This window comes from Pinus tabuliformis, chromosome 7, assembly GCF_031772625.1.
Source record: "Pinus tabuliformis cultivar Carrire ecotype Pingquan chromosome 7, CPIR1, whole genome shotgun sequence".
Classification (NCBI taxonomy): Eukaryota; Viridiplantae; Streptophyta; class Pinopsida; order Pinales; family Pinaceae; genus Pinus; species Pinus tabuliformis.
Genome location: NC_142293.1, coordinates 438,818,675 through 438,845,048, shown reverse-complemented (window position 1 = coordinate 438,845,048; position 26,374 = coordinate 438,818,675). Strand labels below are relative to the sequence as shown.

Genomic DNA, 26,374 nt, shown 5'->3' with positions numbered 1-26,374 from the left:
ATGTCTATAACAGGGAAACATTCTATTGTCTGTCATATGAACCTTTTCTATCAACTGTCTGCTTGGAGACCTATCCAAAATTGCGCACACATCATTTTTGAAGAAGACATTGCAGCCTTTCTAAATGAGTTGTCCAACGCTCATGAGATTATGTTTCAGGCTGGGGACAAAGTAAACATTAGAGATGTATTTCTTCTCCCCCTTCTTTGTTAGGATATTAACTCTTCCTTTTCCCATGACAGAGACTTTTCTATTTGTCCCTAATGTCACTTCTGATTTCACACTTTCATCTAGATTAGAAAACATTTATGTGTTTCCTGACATGTGGTTGCTACACCCTGAATCTAGATACCATATATCACTCTGTTTTTCTTGTGCTACATTACAAGCTAGAAAAATGTTATCATGGTTCTGATTTTCTCTTGTGAAATTTACACTTGTTTTGTTATTGATGTCATATTCTTTCTTTCTACATTTATTTGCAGAATGACCATACTTCTTACAGTAATGACATTGAACTTGAGATTTATCATACCTCTGACCGTGTGCTTGATTTTGGCTTGGGCCTTGACTTAGATTTTGATTGCTGCCTCTTCCATTTGAGCTTGAAGGACTACTTCTTCCACCTCTGTGTGGGCTTCTTCCTCTTCCTCTAGCATATGATCTTCCTTTGCCTTGACCTTGACCAAATGATACTTGTGTCTTGAAGGCATGCTCCAATGAGAAGCTTGTTGCTCTATTCAGTCTATGTTCATGAGAAATTAGTGATGCATTAAGCTCATCCAATGTGAACTATGAGAGATCCTTTATCTCTTCTATGGCCACGACAATGGCCTCAAATATTGCTGACAAACTTCTCAAAACTTTCTCAACTATTCTTCTTTCCTCCAATGTCTCACCATGAGACCTGATTTGAGTAACCAGCTCGCTTACATGTGTAAAAAACGAGTCTATATTATCAGTCTCTTTCATACAAAGTGTTTCAAAATCTCTCCTCAACATTTGCAGCTTTGTTGTCTTGACTTTTGCCATGCCTTGATAGGTTGTTTGGAGGATGTCCCATGCTTGCTTGGATGTCATCGTTGCTGCAACCCTTGGGAAAATACTTTCATGAACTTCTTGAAAGGTATAAAACAGAGCTTTTGAATCCTTCTTCCTATTGTCCCCTAGCTCATCTCCTTCTGGTTGAGATAAGGCATTGTATGCTGCTGCATATACTGTTTCTTGAAAACCATTCTCCTCCAAATCCCAACTGTCTTGAGAAGAAAACAGGGCCTTCATTGTAATAGCACAATAATCATATTTTTTGCCATTAAACTGAGGTGTTTGAGTATTATTCAAGTTTGTGCTTGATGTTGCCATTTATGAGCATAAAAAAAAACATTCTACCTAGTGGTAAATATGTTAAAAAACAATGCGCACTCAAAAACAATTTTCATTGTTAGTGAAAACACTTGTTTTTACACTAACAATGTTTAACCTGCTCTGATACCATGTTAGAAATATTTGGCGAATTTGATTTTCGTTTTTGCGGAGAGGAGAGGCAGAGAGTTATGTTAATTTTCATTTTCGTGGAGGGGAGAGGCAAATAGTTATGTCTTTCACCAAGCTACTTTTGCAAAACTAAGTTCACACACCATGAAGCAGATTTCGTGGAGCTACCTTCGCGCACGGTGAGGATAATTTCCCAGACTTGAATTTTGCGCACCTAGGAACTATTCCAGAGACTTAATGAATACTCACAACAAAAATAACAATACAGGTTTGGGGCAACACACTAAAACTTAGTATTCATTTCTTAAATATGAAAATTACATTTACATGAGACTGCGGCTCATTCACCAAGAAAAATAAAATTTTACAGAGATTTAAACTTATGCGGAGTAACACACAATAAGACAGAGTAACAATGGTTTTCACGCGCCCACCAAAAATTGCTCCACCATTTTCTCCACATAGACTTGTGCTATTTTCTTACTTCTTACTCTCTGACCTCTCTACACAGTGTAACACTACAAAATAACTTTTACATTCATATATAACTCAACATACAATTTTACATTTAATTCATGACAGAGAAAAATTAATATTGATGTTGTTGTTGAGTGTGATGAGAGCCGCGCAGGTGTTTCTGGAGTGTGGGCAAGGTTGTTGAATTAATGTTTTCTCATATCTGTTTACCTAAGTACATAAATCCTTTAAATGCCTTTGCTGGGTTTCTGAATGGTTCGCGTTTGACTTCAAACCTTGTATCTTCAAGCTGAGACGCAACTTGCAAAAATGTCTTCAAGTAGAGATGCAACCTGCAAAAGTGTCTGATAGGTATGGTTGCAAATGTGTCTGACATGTATGGCTACTCTCAGGTTGTTTATTGCGGTGGTTGGGATTATTATTTCCAAAAAATAAAATGGCTTATCTCTATTTCTGCAAAATCTAATCAAGAATAAGGGATCCCACCACGTTGAACACACTTTAGATTCTCTCCCACATTAGTGATTGATATTCGTGACAGTGACCACAAATGCATAAATTTCGAGAAAGATATGCGAAAATAAGACACCATTAGATTCAATACATAGAAGCTCAATGCATATGGGGCTCTTCTCTGCAGTTTGCAAAGTAGTAGATAGAAATGCATAATGTATATATTCGTCTTATAACATGCTATTTCTTGCATTGTTTGCTATTCTTTTATGTTTATTGTACCACAGAAAATCCAAAACGCAACAAATTGAGAGAAAGCTTTCACATTTTTAGACAAAGACAAAGGCAATGAAACATATAAATATATAGAATATGAAATTGAAATTATTCCCAACTTCTCAGTCTTAGCCACAAACGAATCCAGGTATTCATGAATACCATCACAAATGAATCCAGGTATTCATGAATACCATCACAATAGATAAATAGTCCACCTAAGCACTAAAACATTTTATATTTATATTCACTGGTGGCACAGATTCTCAGGTAGGAGAACCCATGAGAAACGCCATAGTCTAACTAGTCAGGGGAATTGTCCGGAAAGTTATGGAAATTTTGGTTATATTTGGAGAAAATCCAGCAAATTGTTTTGTAAATCCAAGTTATAATTGCTAAACTTAAAAATTTTAGGTGTCCTATACATTTTTGATGGCGCTGAATTTATTTTCACCATAAAAACATGATTCAAACATTGTCTCTACAAGATTTTTTGAAATTTTTTTACCCAGATTCCAACCAGTTTTGACCATTCGAGCAATTCCTCTGCTTGGTTAGACAACTCCATGTATCAAGACTCAGCAACAGAAAGAGGCGATGAAAACACGAAAACTGACACAAACACATGGGGAGGCAATAAAAGCTAGTCAGAGTCATTATATATGTTATATTCTACCAACAGAGCCTGACAAGGAGGGTCGTTTGTTGTAGATCTGAAGGCAAAAGGCCCAATCTTTCTTTCGTACGAATTGATCCCTGTTGGGAATTTTCTGGTAAATTCCAAAACAAAATGACTGAACAAAGAACAATGCTTTGTTTTTGCCACAGGATCTTAACACAGGGAAGCTATAAACAAATTGTTTTCTGGGAACAGAGTATTACACACACCCACAAAAGATTTGTATTCATTAATCAAAGGCAACTGCCGTAACAAAAATATTTTTCCTCTACCTAAGGGATTACACCAAGAACATTTCAACAAAAATTACTCTGTCTCCTTTTGAAAAGATTTACACTGCTGTGTGTAAATTTTTCATTTACATTTACTGCTGTAAAATAAAAAAAATTGTTACATATCCATTCTTCACATTACATTTCAATCAACAAAAATACATATGCGCTGCTGCATATATTTCCCTCACACTGCTGCGTTTACATTGCATTTCCCTTTTTTTAAACAAAATTACATTCGCCCTCTGCTCTGGTTTTGTTCCGCACTGCTATGCCTTTTTTTTCCTTGTATTACAATAGTCAACTAAAAAAAAAACATATTACATTACTTATGTAACAATAAAAAAAAACTTACATATATGTTTTTACATTTTCCATAAAAAAAACTACACCCATACTCTCGTACAAAATAACATAAATCTTTTACCTACATACTGCAGGCATGTACATTAACTTTGGTTTAATCAACATACATTATTCATCCTTGCAATTGGATGAATATCACTTGCCCAAAGAAAACGAACGTTACGTCCCGATAAAAAGTTGTTTTGAAAAAATTACTGTGGACACGCGTCGAAAGGTGTACAGTATCAGAGCCCCTCAGAGGAAAACCACTAACTCGTGAAAAGCAGTGCGATAAGGCTCAACGATTTTCTAGAGTAGTTTTATGGTCGCTGTTTTAATGCTGTTGTACGGTAGTTGAAAGTATAATTTCAACACTCCCCTTTAATTTCAACTGTTGGGTTATCAGTCATACCCAAACACTTCCTCAAAAATTCAATTTTTTTTTGGTCTAATGGCTTTGTCAGAATGTCTGCAACTCGTTCCTGAGTCCTGCAATGTTTTAAAACAATTTCTCCATTGTTTACCAATTCCCTGATGTAATGAAACCTTATGTCAATGTGTTTCGTTCTCTTATGAAACACCAAATTCTTTGATAATGCAATAGCTGAGCTATTGCCACAAAAAATCACCATTCCTTTTGCCTACTCTTGGCTTAAGCTCCTTAACATTCTTCTCATCCAAATTGCTTGACATGCTGCTATTGTAGCTGCCACATATTCAGCCTCTGTTGTAGACAGTGCTACAATAGGTTGTTTCTTAGAAGCCCATGAAATGGCTCCTGAACCCATATGAAAAACATAACCGGATGTGCTTTTCTAATCATCTACACTTCTATCCCAATCACTATCAGTGTATCGAATTAAATATGAACATTCTAAAGTAGTATATAAAATGCCAAACCTTTTTGTACCTTTAACATACCTCAAAATTCTTTTTGTTGCCTGCCAATGTGCTTCTTTTGGCCTCTCCATGAATTTGGAAATTAAACTAACAACAAACATTATATCTGGCCTAGTTGCAGTCAAATACATTAGGCTGCCAACTATGCTCTTGTACAAACTAGGATCAAAATCCTTGTTGTTGTCTTCTTTGCTGAGTTTTAACCATAACTGTGGGAGTGATTGCTGCCTTGATGTCCTGCATATTGAATCTCTCCAATACATCATTAACATATTTTTCTTGTGAGATAAAAATCCCATTTTCATTTTGATCTACTTTTATTCCTAAGAAGTATCTCAGCAAACCCATGTCAGTCATTTCAAATTCTTCTTTCATGACTGTTTTGAGATTTTCAATAAGGTAATCATCATTACCTGTGAAAATAACATCATCAACATATAACACAACAATTAATATTTTACCACCCTTTTCTTTGATGTAGAGGGTGGGTTCTCCCTCAAACTTCTCAAATCCATTTTCCAGTACATAGGAATCTATCCTACTGTAACATGCTCTTGGTACTTGCTTCAGCCCATAAAGAGCTTTCTTCAATCTGCAAAATTTGTGTTCTTGCCCTTTCTTTTCATAGCCTAGAGGTTGTTCTATGTAAACCTCCTCCATTAACACTCCATTTAGGAATGCTGACTTCACATCCATTTGGTAAACTTTCCACTTGTTTTGTGCTGCTATGGACAACACTGCTCTCACGGTTTCCATTCTATCAACCGGTGCAAAAGTTTCCTCATAGTCTATCCCATACTGCTACTTATATCCTTTGACAAGTAGTCTTGCCTTGTGCCTTTCTATTTTGCCTTCAGCATTACTCTTGGTCTTGTAAACCCATTTGACTCCAATGACTTCTTTTCCTTTTGGTAGTTCAACCAAATCCCATGTCTTGTTTCTTTCTATGGCATTGATCTCCTCATCCATAGCTTCTATCCATTTCCTATCCTTAATTGCATCTTCGAAATGAATAGGATCATCAACATGAAAATATAAAGCAAACAAAGAATTCATACCTTCATCATAAATGTCACTTAAATTTCTGAATTTTTTACCTCTTTCATTTGGTGTACAAGTTCTTGAAGAATCACTTGAATTTCCTCCTTGTGGTGTGCTTGTAGAAGCACTTTCATTTCTTCTCAAGGGTGTCCCTTGTTGTTCTTGTGTTGGCGCTGCTATTTGGGGATGTATTTCAGCCATCTCCTCATCATCTTCATCATGAGACCAACAATTTTTAACATTCATTGTTTTCTCTATGTTCAATTTTTAACAATTGAACATCTCTGCTCACAAAAATCTTCTTGGTAGATGGGATATACAACCTGTAAGCTTTGGATTCCTCACTGTACCAATGAAAATACATTTCTCCCCTTTGCTGTCCAACTTCTTCCTTAGCTGATCTGGAATGTGTGCATAAGCCACACAACCAAAAACTTTCATGTGGGTGACTCCTTGCTTTCTCCCAGTCCATGCTTCTTCTGGCACTCTATTCATGACAGCTTTTGTTGGGCATCTATTCAAAATATATACTGCACAATGTACAACTTCACCCCAATAATCATTTGGAAAATTCTTTGCCTTTAACATACTCCTTGCCATATCCATGATTGTCCTGTTCTTCCTTTCAGCAACTCCATTTTGCTGCGGGGTGTACCTAGTTGTAAACTGCTTATGGATTCCTTTTTCTCTAAAAAAACACAGAAATTCATTGGAGATATACTCACCTCCTCTGTCAGTTCTTAAAACTTTGATATGCAGCCTGCTTTGGTTTTCTACAAGTGCTTTGAAATTTCAAAATTTTTCAAACACTTCACTTTTGTTCTTCATGAAATAAACCCAAGTCTTTATGGTGAAATCATCAATGAATGTTACAAAATATTGGCTGCTTGCTAGTGATGGAGTTTGCATCGGTCCACATAAGTCTGGGTGGACAATCTCTAAGGGTGCTTTTGCCCTTATGCTTTTCCCAGATGGAAAACTTTCTCTGTGTTGTTTCCCCAAGATACAACCTTCACAAAGGCTGTCTAGTTTCTCTATCAATGGTAATCCTCTTACCATTCCTTTTCTACTCAACAAGTTAAGACCTCCAAAGTTTAGATGTCCAAATCTCAAGTGCCACAACCAATTTTCATCCTTTGGTTCACTTTGGAAAGCCTCTTGTGTAATTGTTGCAATTACTTCTTTATTTTTTAAATCTGCCTTTATTCTGAGAGGGAACATCCTGTTCCTCGTCATCTTCACTTCAGCAATACATCGTTTGCTGGGTGCTCTATCCATGATGGTGCATACATCATTCACAAAGAAAACATTATATCCCTTTTGAACAAGCTATCCAATACTTAAGAGGTAACACTTCATTCCAGGAACATAATAGACATCTGCTATGGTTTCTTTTCACCTTTATTTGTCAATATTTTTACTTCTCCTTTTCCCATAACATAAATTTTACTATCAGTCCCAAGTGTGACTTGTGATTTCACATTTTGATCTAAAGCATAAAACAGGGCTATGTTTCCTGTCATATGGTTGCTGCAACCGGAGTCTAGAAACCATATATCATCACTGTTTGTTTCAGCCATATTACAAGCTAACAACACATTATCTTGGCTGATATTTTCTCTAGTGATATTTGCACTTGATCTGTTACTCATATCATGCTGCTTCTTCCTACATTCATTTGAATAATGCCCATATTTTTTACAATAATAACATTGGACATTGGATTTTTCATACCTTTGTCCTTCAGCATGATGATGTCCACTTTGTTGGTTGTTGCCTTGGCCTTGGTTCTGATTTGGATTGCTGCCTCTTCCTTGAGCATTTGCTGGACTGTTCCTTCCACCTCTATTTTGGCTTCTGCCTCTTCCTCTCGTGTTCCCTCTGCCTTGACCTCTTCCTCTTCCAAAAGACATCTGGGTCTTGAAGGCTTACTCTAGAGATGAGTTTTCATTTCTATTCAATCTCTGCTCATGTGTTATCAGTGATGCATGAAGTTCATCAACTGAAAATTTTGTGAGATCCTTTGTCTATTCTATGGTGATGACAATCACATCAAACTTTGAGGGTAGGAACCTCAACAGTTTCTCCACAATCCTCCTTTCTTCAAGAGTTTCTCCATGAGACCTTATCTGTGTGACTAGACCAATCACATGTGTGAAGAATGAGTCAATATTATCTGACTCCTTCATGCACAGGTTCTCAAAATCTCTCCTCAGCAACTGTAGTTTTGTTGTCTTCACTTTCTCCATGCCTTGATAGGTTGTCTTGAGAGTTTTACATGTTTCTTTGGATCTCTTGGCTTCTGCTATCCTTGGAAACACACTCTCATGCACTTCTTGATATAAAAATACGAGGGTTTTGGAATCCTTTTTCTTATTTCTCTTCAATAGATCTTTCCCTACCTGAGTTAATCTATTAAACTCATCTTCATCTCCTTGTTCTTCAAAACCATCCTCAACTAATTCCCATAAATCTTGAGAAGCAAACAGGGCTCTCATGGTTATTGCCCAATAGTCATAGTTTTTCCCATTAAACTATGGGAGCTGAGTATTAAAAATACCCATGCTAGTGTTGGTTCCGGCCATCCTTGCACTCTCAGCTATGCTTCAAGTATTTGACTGTGTATTTAAAATAACTGACTGTTTCTTTAGCAGTATCACAAAAAAAAACTTTGAGAAATACCTTGACTAAGTCTTCACTCTGCTGGAGAGGCTGCTGCAGCAAAAGAACCTTCCTTTAGCTTCTTTGACACCTTCAAAGACCCTGGACAAGCTCTGATACCACTGTTGGGAATTTTCTGGTAAATTCCAAAACAAAATAACAGAACAGAGAACAATGCTCTGTTTTTGCCATAGGATCTTAACACGGGGAAGCTATAAACAAATTATTTTCTAAGAACAGAGTATTACACACACCCACAAAAGCTTTGTATTCATTAATCAAAGACAACTGTTGTTACAAAAATATTCTTCCTCTGGCTGAGGGATTACACCAAGAACATTTCAACAAAAATTACTCTGTCTCCTTTTGAAAATATTTACACTGCTGTGTGTAAATTTTTCATTTACATTTGTTGCTATAAAATAAAAAAAATTCTTGCATATCCATTCTTCACATTACATTTCAATCAACAAAAAATACATATGCGCTGCTGCATATATTTCCCTCACGCTACTGCGTTTACATTGCATTTCCCTTTTTTAACAAAATTACATTCGCCCTCTGCTCTGGTTTTGTTTCGCACTGCTGTGCCTTTTTTTTTCCTTGCATTACAATAGTCAACTAAAAAAAAAACATATTACATTACTCATGCAACAATAAAAAAAAACTTACATATATGTTTTTACTTTTTCCGTAAAAAAAACTACACCCATACTCCCATACAAAATAACATAAATCTTTTACCTACATTTACGACCATCAATTAATTTTACTTATTGTTTTACTGGAGGTCAAAAACATTCACTTCACGCAATATTCATTTGCTGCAATCATGTACATTAACTTTGGTTTAATCAACAGACATCATCCATCCTTGCAATCAGACGAATATCGCTTACCCAAAGAAAACAAACGTTACGTCCCGATAAAAAGCTGTTTTGCAAAAAGTACCGTGGACACACGTCGAATGGTGTACAGTATCGGAGCCCCTCAGAGGAAAACCACTAACTTGTGAAAGACGGTGCGATAAGGCTCAGCAGTTTTCTGGAGTAGTTTTACGGTTGCTGTTTTAATGCTGTTGTACGACAGTTGAAAGTATAGTTTCAACAATCCCATTGTTGTGAGTTAGGTAAACTAGACCTCGGCTGTTATCAGTTTTAAGGTTGCATGAGGTTGGGCTTCTCACTATAAATTCCTCACACGCTTCGTGCTTGTGCTCACCCTTAATAGCGATACTGAAAAGCCCATCGTTGTCGGTGTGTTGTTCATTATATAACAATCTCTTACCCGCAGGATCCTTGCACTCAACGGCTACAGTGGCACCTGTGCAGCACACATACTCAAAATATCAAAACCAAACAATAGCGAAAGGGAAGAATGGATCTATTCAGAAAATTACAAATAGCATTCCACATGGAGGATCTTAAAACTAGATCTATTATTTCATATCTTTTCAATAAGAAAATATGGGTTCCCAAATGAATACAATCTACAAAAACTGCAAAACAAATTGAAAAAATATGCAAGATGGGTGGTTGCTGGCTTACCAGAGATGGCAGGTTAAATCATGGTGGGGAATCTAGCAGCACAGTTATCGCAGTAAACCTTGCCCGTAACATAAAAGTTATGGCTAGCATGAGCATTGGCAACACCCAACAAGGCAAAAAGGGCGATCAAGCCACAGAGAGCAGATAGTTTGGCCATTGTTCGGATACCCACCTCGCCTAAAGAAGCAACAAAGATTAAAATACTGGTTGGATTAGGAATGAAAGAAGCAACAACACAAAGCACCTATATATGTATGTATGAATGATTCCTAGTCTGAGTGTGGAAGAGCGAAGAGAATGGTGTAATATATATATATATATATATATATATATATATATATATATATATATATATATATATATATATATATATAGATATATAGATATATATATATATATATATATATATATATATCTATATATATATATATATATATATATATATATATATATATATATATATATATATATATATATATATATATAATATATATATATATATATATATATATATATATATATATATATATATTTATTTATTTGTTTATTGGTTTTGGCCCGAACATGTAAGCCGGTGATTATGAACATATTTTCCGAGTAAGATATAACGATTAGAGTGTCCCTGCTCCGCGTGAGCCTGGCTATAAACATCTCTTTTCAGAGTCATAAACATAAATTTTTGGATCTTACAAGTCGTATGGTTACCTGCTCTGCGTGAGCCTCGCTGTAAATATCTTTTTTCTGAGCCATAAACTTGAATTTTTGGAACATACCAGTCATATGGTGGCATGCATGCCCTTGCATGTCCATCATGTCTAAGGGTGGTCCGCTTGAGCTGGGCTATAAACATCTTTTTTCGGAGCCATAAACTCATATTTTTGGATCCTATAAGCCATATGGTGGCATGCATGTTCTTGCATGTTGGGGGTGAGTTATGCCCTCTTAACATAAATATCTATCATGTTTAAGGGTGGTGGGCTCAACTCTAAGGCATCCTTATTGAGACCATTAACACTCTCATTAGGGAAATGATTAGGGAAATGAAGTGTGTATTTGTTGACACATTAATTAAAATACATTTTTTTTTTAATTTTTCATCATAAAGAGATGGATGGATCTAACCTTTTAATTTAAATTAAACATGTGCTTCAAATTTGATCATTGATGGTGAGAAAAGGAAGGTGAAAGTATTTAGGACATAAGGTAACCAAATAAAAGTTTCCATGGTACTATTGGATAATTTGATGGATTGAATTAACCTTTGTACAATGGAGTATTTCATCATGATCTCAAATATAGAATTTTCAGAAATTCAATGAGGTAATTAAACTCAATTTTGGCTACTTGTAGATATGCGTCTTTAGCCAAAATCTGAGTCTAACACATTAAAAAATGTACTCACATCATTTGTATAAATTCAACTTGTGGAGTTATAACAATGCATTGGCACTATGAGTTAGATTGAATTTACAGAAAAATACACGCGAATATTAGCAAATAACACAATTTTAAACAAAGGGATTCAACAAGGTATTGATTCCATTAGTGGAAATTCAACCGACGAAGTTGTATGCATGAATGTAGTAGCAAACATGAGCACCACTGAGGGGCATGGAACTCAAATACAACTACTTGCCACTGTGGATATTGATAAAAAATGCTAAATTAAAGTGATGGGACCAGCCCCTACGACCTTCAGCTAAGTGTTAACTATGATGGTTAATGATATATGCGTTGATTGATTTGTTTTATTATATGGTGGTTGGTTGACTTTAATGCGGTGTACTGTTGGTGTGTGGAGATGAGGACATGTGTCCAAGTCTTGGGCTCTGCTCCTTCCCGCTCCTTCTATGCCTCGAAACACTAGCTGTTCATTTCATTTGGCATTGTTTGTTTTTCCTGTGCTGCTATGCTGCTGGTGAGGTTCCGGGGTCTGTTGTGCGAGGGTTTACTCTGTCATTGTCTTCGTTTTCATTCTGGCTATGCCTGGTCTGCTATATGATGTGGGTCTCTACTTGTGAGCGATGCCTCGCTCGTTCTGTGCTCGTTCTATGCTGGTTACGGGGTGTGAAACCCTCGGTATCGGTTCCCTCTGTCGACTTCTACTCAGCTCTGCTTGTTTTCACAGTTTCAGTTTCAGGTCATTCGTTTCTTCTCCGTGCACTGTCTTCACAAGTTAATGGTTGTGTGTTTTTGCTACAGGTTGCAACTATGGGGTCGCTCCACTTCCGGTTTCCTTTCAACAATTTCCTGAAGGTATGCTCTCCTTCTCTGCTATTTCTCTTTACTGCACTTCATTTAGGAGTTGACTTCCTGTGCTCTACTGTAGCAACGGGAAACTCTGTAGTTGCGACCTCCGGCTCCGTGGTTCCACTGGTGGCTTGCTCAAGATTGACGCTGCCCTCGTAAGTTTCCACAGCTCCCCTCTCTATTCAGGTTGTTTTCTGTTGCTATGGTTGTGACTTCCTTCGTGCTAATTTCCAATGCCCTGTTGGGTGGCCTATGCAGGTGGACGATGGCCTACTCATGGTCCTTGTGCCAGTCTCCTACACCTCAAATAGGTAGGGTTGTCCCTTGATATCTATTTATTTTTTCTTCAAGGGATGATTGTTCATGGGGTTTTATGAGTTATGGTTATAGTCAGGCTTGATTTCTGCAGTTCTCGGCAATGCACCTGTGGCTTCACCGTATGTGTGCAACTCTGTTGTTTATAACTTATACATGTATTTAAATGGCCCTGTAATGACCTTGCGAGGGTTTTGTAATCTGGTTATTTTGACATTGTTTGCTGGTCCTTGACCAATGCGCTGTAATGTTTTGACTTCTTGACAAATATATATATTTATGATTGTATTTTTACTGGAAATTCATTTGTTTACATTCTGCAATGGAAATTTGGAATGTGTTTGATTTCGGTACCTGAAGCTTGTCTCTGTAACAATAGCTTGCTCGGCCCCTTCGTATCTTCGTTCTGTTGGCACTATGGTTTGTCCAACAGCTCTCCTCGCCTTTATGCTTGTTGTTCACTTGTGTATTTTTAGCTTTGTTGATGGGAAAAGAGAAATAATTTCAACAATATAAAATAGGAATGAATTTAGTATTGCAGCATGAATGGTTTCAGATGTCTTTGTATCCAGAAAAGTTTTTTGTGTTTTCTCTATATTTCTTCTATGATGGAAAAAAAAGAAGATTACATCCATTGCTTTGTCCTTCTGTTTTGTAGAGAACACTTGGCAGTTAGCAGAACTGCCAGTGGTTAAATAATATGGTTACATTAAAATAGTTCCTGAATAACTGTCTTTTCTTGCTTTGTAAATTAAAACAAATTCTAAATAAAACTAAAAGAAAGAAAACAATTATGTAAGAAACCATTGTCATTGGCTGAGATAGCCATTCCTAAACAATAATAAAACTAATGAAACTCAAACTATTTTGAACAAGACAAACTCCTGCCATGTCCTTCCTTGAGTTGGATGCTCATGCATCACACTCCCGGGGTAGGTGAAAAATCATGGCTCCAGTCCATGAGCTCCTTGATAGAATACCCTGCACGTTGTATCTATTCGGCATTAAGCCACAAACTGTCCTCAATAGGGCGGTTCTTCCACTTGACGAAGTATTGTAGGTACTCCTTTCTCCGATTCCACCTAGCCACTTGTGTGTCAAGAATTTTTTCGATTTCAAGTGGTTGAGCCGTAGGCATTTGTCTTATCCATGAACCAATTCCTTCTTGGGTGTCCCACTTTGGCTATGTTGAACTATACTCTTCCAGACTGGCAGTGTATGGGAATAAATCTGCCACATTAAAAATGGGCGATATTCCTATACCTGGAGGTAATTGCAATTCATAAGCATTGGCAGAAAATTTGCGCAGAATTTTACAAGGTCCAATTTTTTTGAATTTCAGCTTATTGTATGTGCCCTTAGGAAATATTTCCCTATGCAGATGCGATATAACATGATCTCCAACATTAAATTTTACCTCACGTCGCTTCAGATCTGCTTTTTGCTTGTACCTTTGACTGTTGTCCTGTAATTTCATTTTCACCTGCTCATGTAGGTTGTTAATTGCCCTTGCAAAGTCTTCCCCATCAACACTTCTTTTCTCTAGCTGTCCCAAGTCTTGCAGTTCATGCACTCCTCGGGGTTGCATTATGTACACAATATGAAAAGGACTGCTTCCTATGCTTCAGTTTGGTGAGTCATTGTAAGAGAATTCTACTTGGACAAGTACCCGATCCAACATACATGAATTTTCTCCCACTAGACTCCTTATAATTTCCGAAACTTCTGTTCACCACCTCTGTTTGTCCATCCATTTGTGGATGATAAGCGAAGTTGAAGTTCAACTGTGTGTCCATCTTCTTCCACAGGGTTGTTACAGGGAAAAGTGTTTATTTAGAACTGCTCTATCCCACTAAGGTGTGACATCTGCCTTAGAAACAAACAGAGAAAAACTACTTTTGTATTTCCTTTATGAATTATAGTTAGAGAGGAATAGAAAGAACCAACCTGTGTCTTTCGCTAATCCTTTGATCCAATCCCTCTCTTCTTTGATAGTCTCCAGCCTCCTTTGCATGCCCAGCTTCACAAAGTACCTGTAAGATCACAGAAGAAGACCACTATACAAAGACATGGATCTATATTCATAAACAGCTTAGGATTAGATTTAAGTTAACCATACAAATGTAACAAGCATCAATGATACAAAAGCATGGAGGAGAACTCAAATAGTTTTTATTGATAAACAAGAAAAGATCCAAGAGGAGTTACAACCAGTGGTTCCGACCCAGCATCAACCTCCCAGCAAAGAAGCCCCTCTTCACCTAAAACAAAGCATAAATCACCCAACAATCTGATGTTTGTCTCTAGAAACCAACAGCAATTCCTTACAATATGCAAAATTCCAGCCTCTGGATCTCTGGGATGAGGGATCCATATATAGATATCTGTAAGGAGGATGAGTCAGCTTGTGATTTGATTAGTGTCTTCTCTCTGTCAGTTATTGCTTCCACTTGGAGACTGAGGGCCTCTTACTCATCCTTGGTCGAATTCAGTGAGGCAAGTGTCACAGGAGAAGATTCTGGAAGCTTCCATTGCCTCTCCACCTCGCGGAATGACACTGCCATTTGTCATTTCTCTCCCATCGCACCCTACAGAAGGGAGTTTTGAAATGAAACGCACCCTCACAGTGCATTTGGGTGAGATGCAACGCACCTAGCCAGTGGAGCAACTGCAATGATCCTGTTTTGACCAATTCTGAGTAGTGCCTGGTGGAGAACTTCTGAGAGAAGATGTAATCTGTTGAACTTGTTCTTTTAGGGGTTAGAACAACACTTTTAGGGACTTAGGAGCCCTTGGTTTATGGACATTTCATGCTTGGAGTTGTAGGGCACAAAAATGTCTATAACGGTTGCCCCCTAAAGTATGAGGCCGTTAACCTTTTGGTGTCGGGTGAAATGCTTTATTATGAGGATCCGAAGTTCTTTCAATGCTGGGAGGAGACCTGTAATAAGATACAATACAATACATTATCTTCATACTATTTTCATGATCTAGCTGAGGTGGGCATTCCCATGCTCAGCTTTATAAATTCATTCTGATGTACATAGGAGAGACAATCGTCTGAGTGTAGACTGATGATTCTGATAGAGCCATCATCCTTTTGGTAGGATGATTATCTGTGCTGCAATGCTATACATTTAATGTCTTTATTCCCCTAAATATATATCGCAGCCTGGATGGATGAAACTAGATTCGGGGTCTTCAATCTCATCCAATCTTCACTCGAAGTACAAGTCGATCCATGTGAGAAATGTTCTAAAGTCGAACATGGAAAGACATCGCTTGATTATCAGTCAATGATGTAAACTGTTAACAAGCGCGAGAGGAATCGCCGATAATGATAATGACCCTCAAGGTACTGCAGTACAATTCATGTGGTGTGAATAAAGGACTTGGCGTTGAACACCACGCAAAATCTTTCGGTCGAAGGCCATTGATGTAAACCTGTCGCCGGAAGTGAGAAACTTGCCATTGAGGCATGCAAGCTTCAAAGTACTGAATGGGGTGTTCCTAGATCAACTTCTTGGATAATGAGCTGATGTCGACAAGAAGTGATCCATCACAGGAGGGCCTTAATGAATCCCACATCAATGACACAGAACGGAGCAAATGATTTTGATGGAGGTGAAAACGATCTGGTGATATAAGGTTCAGGGTGGCAGTCATGAAAGAATGGAGTATAATGTATGGTAGTGGGTGAGACACAGGTGACTTCTCTGGATGACTTCTCTTGAACATATCGGCGACACTGATGTGATGGATTGGTAGCATTAATCCCAAATGTGGATGGTATGGCGTGACCATGGTGATGTGACCGGTGAATGAAACAACCCAACCCGACTCGGACACGGAGTGGAAGTGTCATGTTCAAGAGCGAGTTGGTACCAACAAAGTTTCTTTGAGTTTTCTTCCCAATTTTTCCCTAGTCATTGCTGACCAGTACCTCTTTATTTTTGTGAAGCTTGAGGAGGATAACATATGCTTGTTCTATAATTTTCCCTTCAGGCAAACCCATCGCTATGTTTTAACGAGCCTAGCGATAGTGAAACTCGTTCTCGTCTAAAGACAAGTTTGTCGCTATTAATATTTTTAACAAGTTTAACAACAAAGATAACTCGGTCCTTTTCAATTTTAGAGAGTCTGAAAAGGAACGTAAAGGTAACTCCAAAATTCCTTTTTCGTCATCTAATCCCTTAAGTCCGAAAAAGTATAAAACAATACAGAAGGGATGAATTTTCGATAGTTTTAACGAGCCGAACAAAAAAAGCGCTCGATCTTTTTGTGTAATAATCCCTGAGGTCCAAAAAGATTAAAATCTAGAGGAGGGATAGCACTTCTTGTCCCTTTAACGAGCTGGAGAGGCCAATGGCTCGACAATCTTTTCATATTTTACAAGTCAGTTGAAAAGAGCTTAAGGGAGACTCGTCTTTTGAGGAACGAGTGATAAAACGGGTAGCAGCTGATTCCAGGTAAGGTTTGGAATTTTCCAATCACGGTAGTGTCACAAGGATGGCTAGTGAAATCACTCTTCGCAGCTGTTCCTCAAAATGGGTAAACAATCAAATGGAGGTGAATGATCGGCCAATGAAAAGTGGAGGTGACGGTGCAAACATGACCAAGGCTTTAACGGCTGAAGTACTACATTCACGATGGTTATTTACTGAGGAATAGTTCATTTTTTAATGAGCTTAAACGCCGGTGGAAACATTTGCTCATGTCTTATGTTTATTTTTTAACGAGCTTGAACTATGTGCTAAAACTGCTCGATTAATCCAGTCTTGTGATAAGAATGTCCCATATAAAAACGACAACTTTTAGAGTTTTTCCCCACATCCTTTCTTTATGCAAGTTAGGAAATGACCAATCCAAAAAACAGATAAATGATCGCTCTTTGTTTGCACTCCAAAAGGTTTGCATGCCCCCAGGTATAAAATAGAGTTTCAAGGTTACCACTTCTTTAGTCCGTTAAAACATTTGTTTTACCGAGAGAGGCCTACCTCTTACAGGTTACCAAAGATTGTTCTATTTACGCCGTAAACAAAACAATTCTTCGGTGATGCCCACCAACTCACATAATTTTGACAAGAGAATCTTGTTCTAGAATAACCCCCTCTTCCAATCACAGACGGGGGTACAGACTAGTCATATTCTCCCACGGAAACCTACCCTATACCCGAAGTTTTCCTGCCGAGGCAGACTAGGGTGCATGCCCCCTGGGTTTCAGTCATATCCCTCCGAATCACTCCCGCTCATCGGGAGGACGGACTGGAGATTGAGACATTTCTTGCGTGAAAAGACCATTCAGGGATGGTATATGACTATTTGCTCTGTATGATCTAGGAAATGAAAGCTGGTCCACGAGCTTGACCACTCTTCCTTCGTGCGGAAAACACATTACTCTAAAGAGTGAGGAGACAATAGCTCCCATGCAATAAATATAGTCTCGTCCAAGGAGTAGATTGTAATCCAGGGGTCCTTGAGCTACCATTACATTCATGTGAACGGTTTTCCCTCTCAATGTTATGGGCACATCGGGAAGGATCCCTAACGGTCGACTGGTTCCTTTATCAAAGCCTTTTATATTTCTCATCTCAGGCAAAAGTGATGGCGAACCAAGCGCTTTCCAAGCAGTTGAGGAAAGGATACTCACAGAAGCCCCCTCATCTATGATGGTACCAGCCATAACCATTCTATATATTTGAACAATATTTCGGAATGGTACACTAGCTGGTAAACGGGGTCTGCCTAGTTGATTCCAGTCAAAGGAGACAACTAGGTTGCTTGGAGGTGGGACCGAATAGACGGCCAGGTATGACTCTGACGAACTTCCTTCCTGCGGTAGAGGAATGGGTAAATTGTCCCCATGTCCGTTGGAGTCTGTGCTTATGAAAAGAATTTGGACGGTGTCATCCTTGTTCTCTTCAGTGATTGTATCATCTAAAGATGGAACCTCTGAAGGCAAGACCGGGTCAACTACCGCCTCGACCTTTTGACTTTCGTCTGGTATGGATTCATATGGTTCATCTTCAATGACAGATGCATCGGCCGACCACCTGAGCGGGTCAGCCGAATTTTCAACTAGTGACGGACTGAGCAAGAGTTTTTTATATCCAGGAGGAAGTCGTAACGGTGAAACCAGACGATCATCCAAAACTCTTTTAGCTTCGTCTAAGAAGGGACAACGGTGGATGGCATGATCGCCTTCGCACAGTTTACAAGGAAATCTATATTTTCCTTTTTGTCCTTGGGCTTCACTTTCACTAGTTGACAGTGTGTTTTCAACATGATCATCAGAGGTTGACGACACTGGGTTGTGCAAACGAGGAGACCAGTCCCTTAAGATCCAAGGGATGCAAGGACAATCTCTGTGAAAGTGGTCTCCTTTGCAAATGACACATGGCGATTTAGGCCTGGTTGGTGCAGTGTGTGGATTTTCGTTAGACGACACTTGTTTGCCCCCATTCGCTTTCGGCTCCTTCTTCTTCTTCTCTTTCTTCTTCCTTTCCTTCTTCTCCTTAGGAACTTGACTTTTGGCTTTACCAGCCCCATCAAGCGAACACGAAGGAGGAGAGGAATAATTAGAGGAAGTAGAAGGTTGGTGGGTAACTCTGGACTCCTCTAATTGTTGATTCGATTGTTCAGGAATAGTGGTGTTCTGAACGACAGAGGTTGAGAAGAGCCATACAGGCAAACCAATTGTCAGTCCTGGAAGCGACAATGTGGCCATATGGGGTGCACCAACATCTCCCCAAGAGGAGAAGGGACTAGGATTTCCTCCAAGGGGAATTCCTTGGTTGGTGGAATCCATTTTCTCAACCCAAGACCAACGTAGGAAAGGGGTAATGAATATTCCGTTTAAAATAAATTTTTAGACGCTTTGACACAACTTGTTTTTTCAGTTTTTAAGAGTCTAGAAAAAACAAAAGATGACTCTAGTCTCCTTCGATTTTTAATGAGCCTGAAGTGACAAGTGCTCAGATGGACATTTTCCGTGAAGGAGTCTAAAAAGGAACGAAAGGGACTTCTCTGGAGATCTAGGTAGAGGGAGTACCAAACCAATCGCAAAACTGCAAAATACTTTTTATGTTATGGCAGTCAATCTTCCCGAATGTTGTGTTCAGTGCATTGCGATCGATAGGGCGGCAGACACGACTTCCTATGGATAAATGATTTAAGCCTATAGGGGTCTCCCAAAATATACTCGACGGTACGTGGGAGCACAAGTCCGTACTGGCACTTATCGTCTCAAAGTGGAGGAATCACCCAACCATCAGTGAGGACAACAGTTACCAGGCTTTACGACACCGGAATACGTCTCTAGCCTAGACCTCTAAATGTTGTGTGTTAAGTTCCAAAGCATTGTTAGATTCATTGAATTTATTTTATGTTGATCTTGTTTATGAAGTTTTCCTTTCGGGTTCACCACGAGATGTAGATGTAATTCCTAAAATGCAATCTAAAGATGATAAACAAACGTTTATCTCTTTTGTGCAATGAAAATCCTAGCCACTAGGGGAAAAGAAAGACAAAATATTTTCACAAAGAGCAAAGAGCACACTGTAAATGCACTTTCCTAAATCAAGCCAAATAGACTGTCTATATGCAAATGCACATGCATGTATTTGTTTTCGAATTTCTTAGTATTGATGCTAAAAAGAAAGCTGATGTACAAATCTGAATTTCTTTTCAAGCGACAAATACAAACAAGCTCTTTTTCGAAATCAAAAACAGAGATGATTACGACACCTTACGATTTTGAAATGAGCACTTGTTCTTGGCACTAGAAAATTACAAATTCATACCAAAGGCAATAGTAACAGGATAATCGACCATCAACAACAATCAAACTTTCTCCTATGATTGAAATCGACACTTGCGGCAGATTCAAATCAAAGGACGACAGTACGACTATGCTACTTTTGCAAAGGAAAAATGTAAATGACTCAACAAACACACAAAAACATCTACAGTTCTTTTTTACAAAGGAGGCAGAATAACAACAAGGAAAAGAGGTTTCAAACAGACATATACTGATCACAGGCAGCAAAATTCAGGGATAGAACTGGAAAGAATGAAGCACAGGAACCACAGATGCACAGAGCTAGTCTGATTAGCACACCTGTAACACAGAGAATTTGAAATGCAGCGCAGGTTGCCCCTTCGGGAAGTGCGCTAAAATTCAGGATCTCTGAACAGTACCTGCGGTGGGCCAGAAACGAGACTCTGTCCAGGTTTCGGGTCATAGTTTGCAGTTCTGTCCTTGGCTTTTGGCTGAGTAAAAAGCAATCAGTAATGCAACAATCAGGGGTAGATCTAAGGAGTATCTAAGAGCTATCACAAGGGTAATCAGATAGTTTGTGAATCAGCTGTTTAAATCATAAACAGATCCAGTGAATTGATTGAAGCAACAGTTATCTACTTTGCATTTGTTATGGCAAATGCAGTTCGAAAGCTACTTATCAGTTTATGAAACAAACAACAAAGAATGATACACAAAAAAACTAATTAGACACTCCCCAGCGGAGTCGCCATTTTGTTACAGGGAAAAGTGTCTATTTAGAACTGCTCTATACCACTAAGGTGTGACAGCTACCTTACAAACAAACAGAGAAAAAATACTTTTGTATTTCCTTTATGAATTATAGATAGAGAGGAATAGAAAGAACCAACCTGTGTCTTGCGCTAATCCTTTCATCCAATCCCTCTCTTCTTTTATAGTCTCCAGCTACCTGCTCCCTTGCATGCCCAGCTTCACAAAGTACCTGTAAGATCACAGAAGAAGAGCACTATACAAAGACATGGATCTATATTCATAAACAACTTAGGATCAGATTTAAGTTAACCATACAAATGTAACAAGAATCAATGATACAAAAGCATGGAGGAGAACTCAAATAGTTTTTATTGATAAAGAATAAAAGATCCAGGAGGAGTTACAACCAATGGTTCTGACCCAGAATCAACCTCCCAGCAAAGAAGCTCCTCTTCACCTCAAACAAAGCATAAATCACCCAACAATCTGATGTTTGTCTCTAGAAACCAACAACAATTCCTTACAATATGCAAAATTCCAGCCTCTGGATCTCTGTGATGAGGGATCCATATATAGATATCTGTAAGGAGGATGAGTCAGCTTGTGATTTTATTAGTGTCTTCTCTCTGTCAGTTCTTGCTTCCACTTGGAGACTGAGGGCCTCTTACTCATCCTTGGTCGAATTCAGTGAGGCAAGTGTCACAGGAGAAGATTTTGGAAGCTTCCATTGCCTCTCCACCTCATGGAATGACACTGCCATTTGTCATTTCTCGCCCATCGCACCCTACAAAAGGGAGTTTTGAAATGCAATGCACCCTCACAGTGCATTTGGGTGAGATGCAACGCACCTAGCCAGTGGAGCAGCTGCAATGATCCTGTTTTGACCAATTCTAAGCAGTTTCTGGTGGAGAACTTCCGGGAGAAGCTGTAATCTGTTGACCTTGTTCTTTTAGGGGTTAGAACAACACTTTTAGGGACTTAGGAACCCTTGGTTTATGGACATTTCATTCTTGGAGTTGTAGGGCACAAAAATTTCTATAACAAGGGTGCACTAGAAATTTCCTGTGAATTTCACATCCCTGTCAGAGACAATGGACATAGGTAAGCCCTGCAACCTGAAAATCTCTGTGAAAAACAAGTGTGCTATATGAGTGGCATCACTGGTTTTCTTACAAGGAATGAAATGTGCCATTTTTGAGAACCAGTCCACTACCACCATCACAGAGTCGTGACCATGTTGTGTTCTTGGCAAACCCAAGACAAAGTCCAAGCTGACTGAGTCCCAGGTCTACCTAGAATAGGCAGTGGTTTGTAGAGTCCCAGATTCTGACTGTGTACTTTTGCCAACTGACAAACTTTACACCTGGTTACAAATAGTTGCACATCCCTTCGCATCCTTGGCCAATAATAAAAGTGATTGTGTTGATCTAAGGTCTTATCAATGACAAAATGTTTGGCAAGACCTCCATTGTGTTTCTCCCGGATGATGTTCTCCCTTGTCGAATAGTCGGAAATACATAGCTGTCCTCTCTTAAACAACAACTTCTCCTATAGGTTATAGTCCAACCATGGACTATTATTCCTGATCAAAGGGTTTTGGCAAGCTTCATAAGCCTCCTTAAAATCTGCATCTATCTAATACAATTCTTTCAGGTGTTCAAAACCCAGCACTTGTATCATGCTCTCCTGCAAGAGCCAAATCCTCCTGCTCAATGCAACTGCTACCTTGTTGGCCTGTCCACTAGTATGTTTCAACACAAACATGTCACTCTATAAGTATTCAACCCACTTTGCATGCTTGTGGTTCAGCTTATGCTGCTGCATAACGTACTGCAATGAAAAATTGTCAGAAAATAAAATAGACTCATTACCCAGCAAATAGTGCCTCCAATGCTTCATTGCTTGGATGAAAACATAGAAATCCTTGTCATAAGACGAGTACTTCTACCTGTTTTCATTCGACTTTTCACTAAAATAAGCAACAGGTTTGTCTTCTTGGCTAAGTATGGCCCCAGTGGCTGTACTGCTGGCATCACAACGAACTTGAAAAAGTTTGTTGAAGTCAGGCAACCTCAAAATTGGCCTCTCAGTGATCTTCTTTTTAAATATTTGGAAACTCTTTTCCATAGCTTCAATCCACTAAAAAGGTTGACTTGCCTTCTTGATTGTATCCAACATAGGTGCACAGATTCCACTAAAATCCCTTATAAACTTACGATAAAAAATTGCCAACCCATGAAAACTTCAAACTTTGGACAAACTCTTAGGGGATGGCCAGCTAAGTATAGCTGCAACTTTTTCTGGGTCCATTTTCAGCTCATTCTCTGCAATCATGAAACCCAAATAGACCAACTCCTTCTGAAAGAAAGTGCATTTCTTTAGATTTATCAGCAACTTGTTTTGCTGCAACTTTTCCAGAACATATCGAACATGTCGAAAATGTTCCTCCCTGGTTTTGCTGAAAATCAATATATCGTCAAGATACAAAATCACAAATTTCCCAATGAACTCCTTCAACATTTCATTCATCAGGCGTATAAAAGTGCTAGGTGTGTTACTTAACCCAAATGGCATCACCAGCCATTCATACAACCCTTCATTAGTTTTGAAATCTATTTTCCATTCATCCCCTTCCTGGATTCTAATCTGGTGATATCAACTCTTCAGATCTATCTTCAAAAAATATGTTGCCCCACTCAAACAGTCCATCATATCATTCATTCATGGCAATGGAAACCTGTACCTAATCGTAATCTTGTTGATTGCTTGAAAATCCGTGCACATCCGCCATTCGCCTCCTTTCTTGGGAGAAAGAACTGTCGGAACTGCACATGGGCTCAAGCTCTCTCGAATCAGTCCCTTAGCCAACAATTCCTATACCTGTTTCCTAATCTCTTCATTGTCTTTGGGGCTCATCTAGTAAGTAGCTTTGTTCGATAAACTAGCTCCAAGAATGAAATCTATGTGATGAATGATACTCCACTTTGGTGGCAATTTATCTGGTAAATCATCCACCACAATGTCGTTAAATTCCTGCAACACTTCCTGGATTCCTACAGGTAAATCAGAAATTTCAGTGTGTAATAGCATTGTTCTTGGTCTCCTTATAATAGCATATTTCACTTCACCATCTTCAATCTGTTTTAAAATTTGTTTTCCACCCACTAATAATACTTTTCTTCCACTAGTCTCTGTTGTTTCCTCCTCCTTGATGGGCACTAGCATATGCTTAATCCCATCCTTAACAAACTTGTAACAGTTTATCTTCCCATCATGAACAACTTTTTGGTCATACTGCCATAGTCTACCTAGAAGAATATGACACACATCCATGGGCATGATGTCACAAATAACTTTGTCCCTATATTTGTCGATATGGAATTCCACCTCACACTACTCATCAACAAGCAGTTGGTGACCCTTATGTAACCACGACAACTTATAGAGAGTTGGATGCTTCAGTTTCTTTAAATCCAATTTCTCCACCATCTCTGTTGCAACTTGATTATCAGTGCTTCCACTGTCTATAATTAGTTTGCAACATTTGCCATGTGACTTGCACACAGTCCGAAATAATGCCTTTCTTTGGGTTTGTTCAGTTGTTTCTTTTGCTGGTTTTAGCAAGACCTTATTCAATACTAAAAACTCTCCTGTCTCTAGAGCATTTTCTACCTCCTGAGGCAGTGCTTCTGCTTCTTCTGTCTGAGAAACATATGCTCCTCTTTGACCATCCTGTTCCCCTTTAGGACACTCAAAGGATCTGTGCCCCCACTTGCGGCACTTGTAGCACTGGTAGGCAGCTCCTCTTCCTCTGCCATTTCCCCTTCCTCTCTAGTATGGCCTTCCTCCTTTAGTGCTGCCCTCCTTTTCTGCTGTCCCTGAGGTTTTTGAACTACTGCCCTCTTCACTGTTATTGGCAGTCCTTCCTCTGCCAAAGGATTGTCCTTTTCCTCTGCCTGCTCCTCATCCTCTCCTGGAATTCTGCTTTCTTGTGATCTTTTCTTCCACCTTTAAGGCACTCTGGTATGCTTCTTCTATGGTTTTCGGAGAAAGAATACTTATTTCGTCCAATATTTCTAGCCTTAGGCCATTCACAAATCTTGTTGTTTTTTCTGGGGTGTCTTCAGTATAACCAACTCTCAAGTTCACTAGATAAAATTCTTCGGTATATTCTTTCACCGTCATTCCTCTCTGTTTCAAATTTTGTACCTGTCGATGTAGAGCAATCTAGTAATCTTTGGGCAGAAACTAGCCCTTCATCCTGGCGACCATTCTGGTCCACTTTTTAATTGCTAACTTATTCATTCTTCTCCTCTCTGTAGAAATTGCACCCGTAGAACAAACCGATATATGCAATGTCCTAAAGCATAATACTTGTTCTACTTCTACAAAACATTAAGCGGAAGCATAATTTAATTCATGAGCAACATCAAGTAGAAACATGCATAACTGATCAAGAGAAATCAATCACACATAACATAGAATATATCACTGGGGAAAGCATCAGCATAAAACCCCAACACTGTATTATCAATCAAGTGGAAATCCTCTTCAACATACAAAAAGAATCATCTCAATAGCTATCCTTCTCTCTCTATACTCTGATGATCTTCAATCAGAAGATGAAAATCATGGACAACCTAGGCCTCAATATATAGGCCACAAGTCCTCCAATCTCCTATAATAGATCCTTCTCCATGCAAGGAATACTTACTAGAAATATCCAAGCATCTGATAGTACATTGTCCCTCATCTGATCTCAACTGGGTCTCTGACAGAACTGACATGCAACAGTTATCCATGAGTGAATTCTCAATTATCTAAATTAATAGTTGTCACATGCATGCAAGCATTAACAAACTATATCTTATTATTTTAACAACTTGTTAAAATAATCTAACTCGACTTGAGTAGTTAGAACTAAGTCAACTGATTCTCTCATTATAGAACTCATACTTATTCCCTCAATCAGTGGGACAACTAATGGGCATTCTCACAAAGACTTCAAATTCGAATTTCCTTTACTAATTAACTCAAATGAATTAGTTAATTAATATTTCCAATTGTTGTTAAGACCAAGATTAATTTTACTTCCTATAAATAGACTAGGGACTATTATAAATAGGAAGGG

The 26,374-nt window shown here is 38.6% G+C and overlaps 1 pseudogene; it reads right to left on the bottom strand.

Annotated features, from left to right (window-relative positions):
• Positions 1–3,343: 3,343 nt before the first annotated feature.
• Positions 3,344–10,302, bottom strand: LOC149247856 (major pollen allergen Lol p 11-like; annotated as a pseudogene).
• Between the last annotated feature and the right edge of the window lie 16,072 nt (positions 10,303–26,374).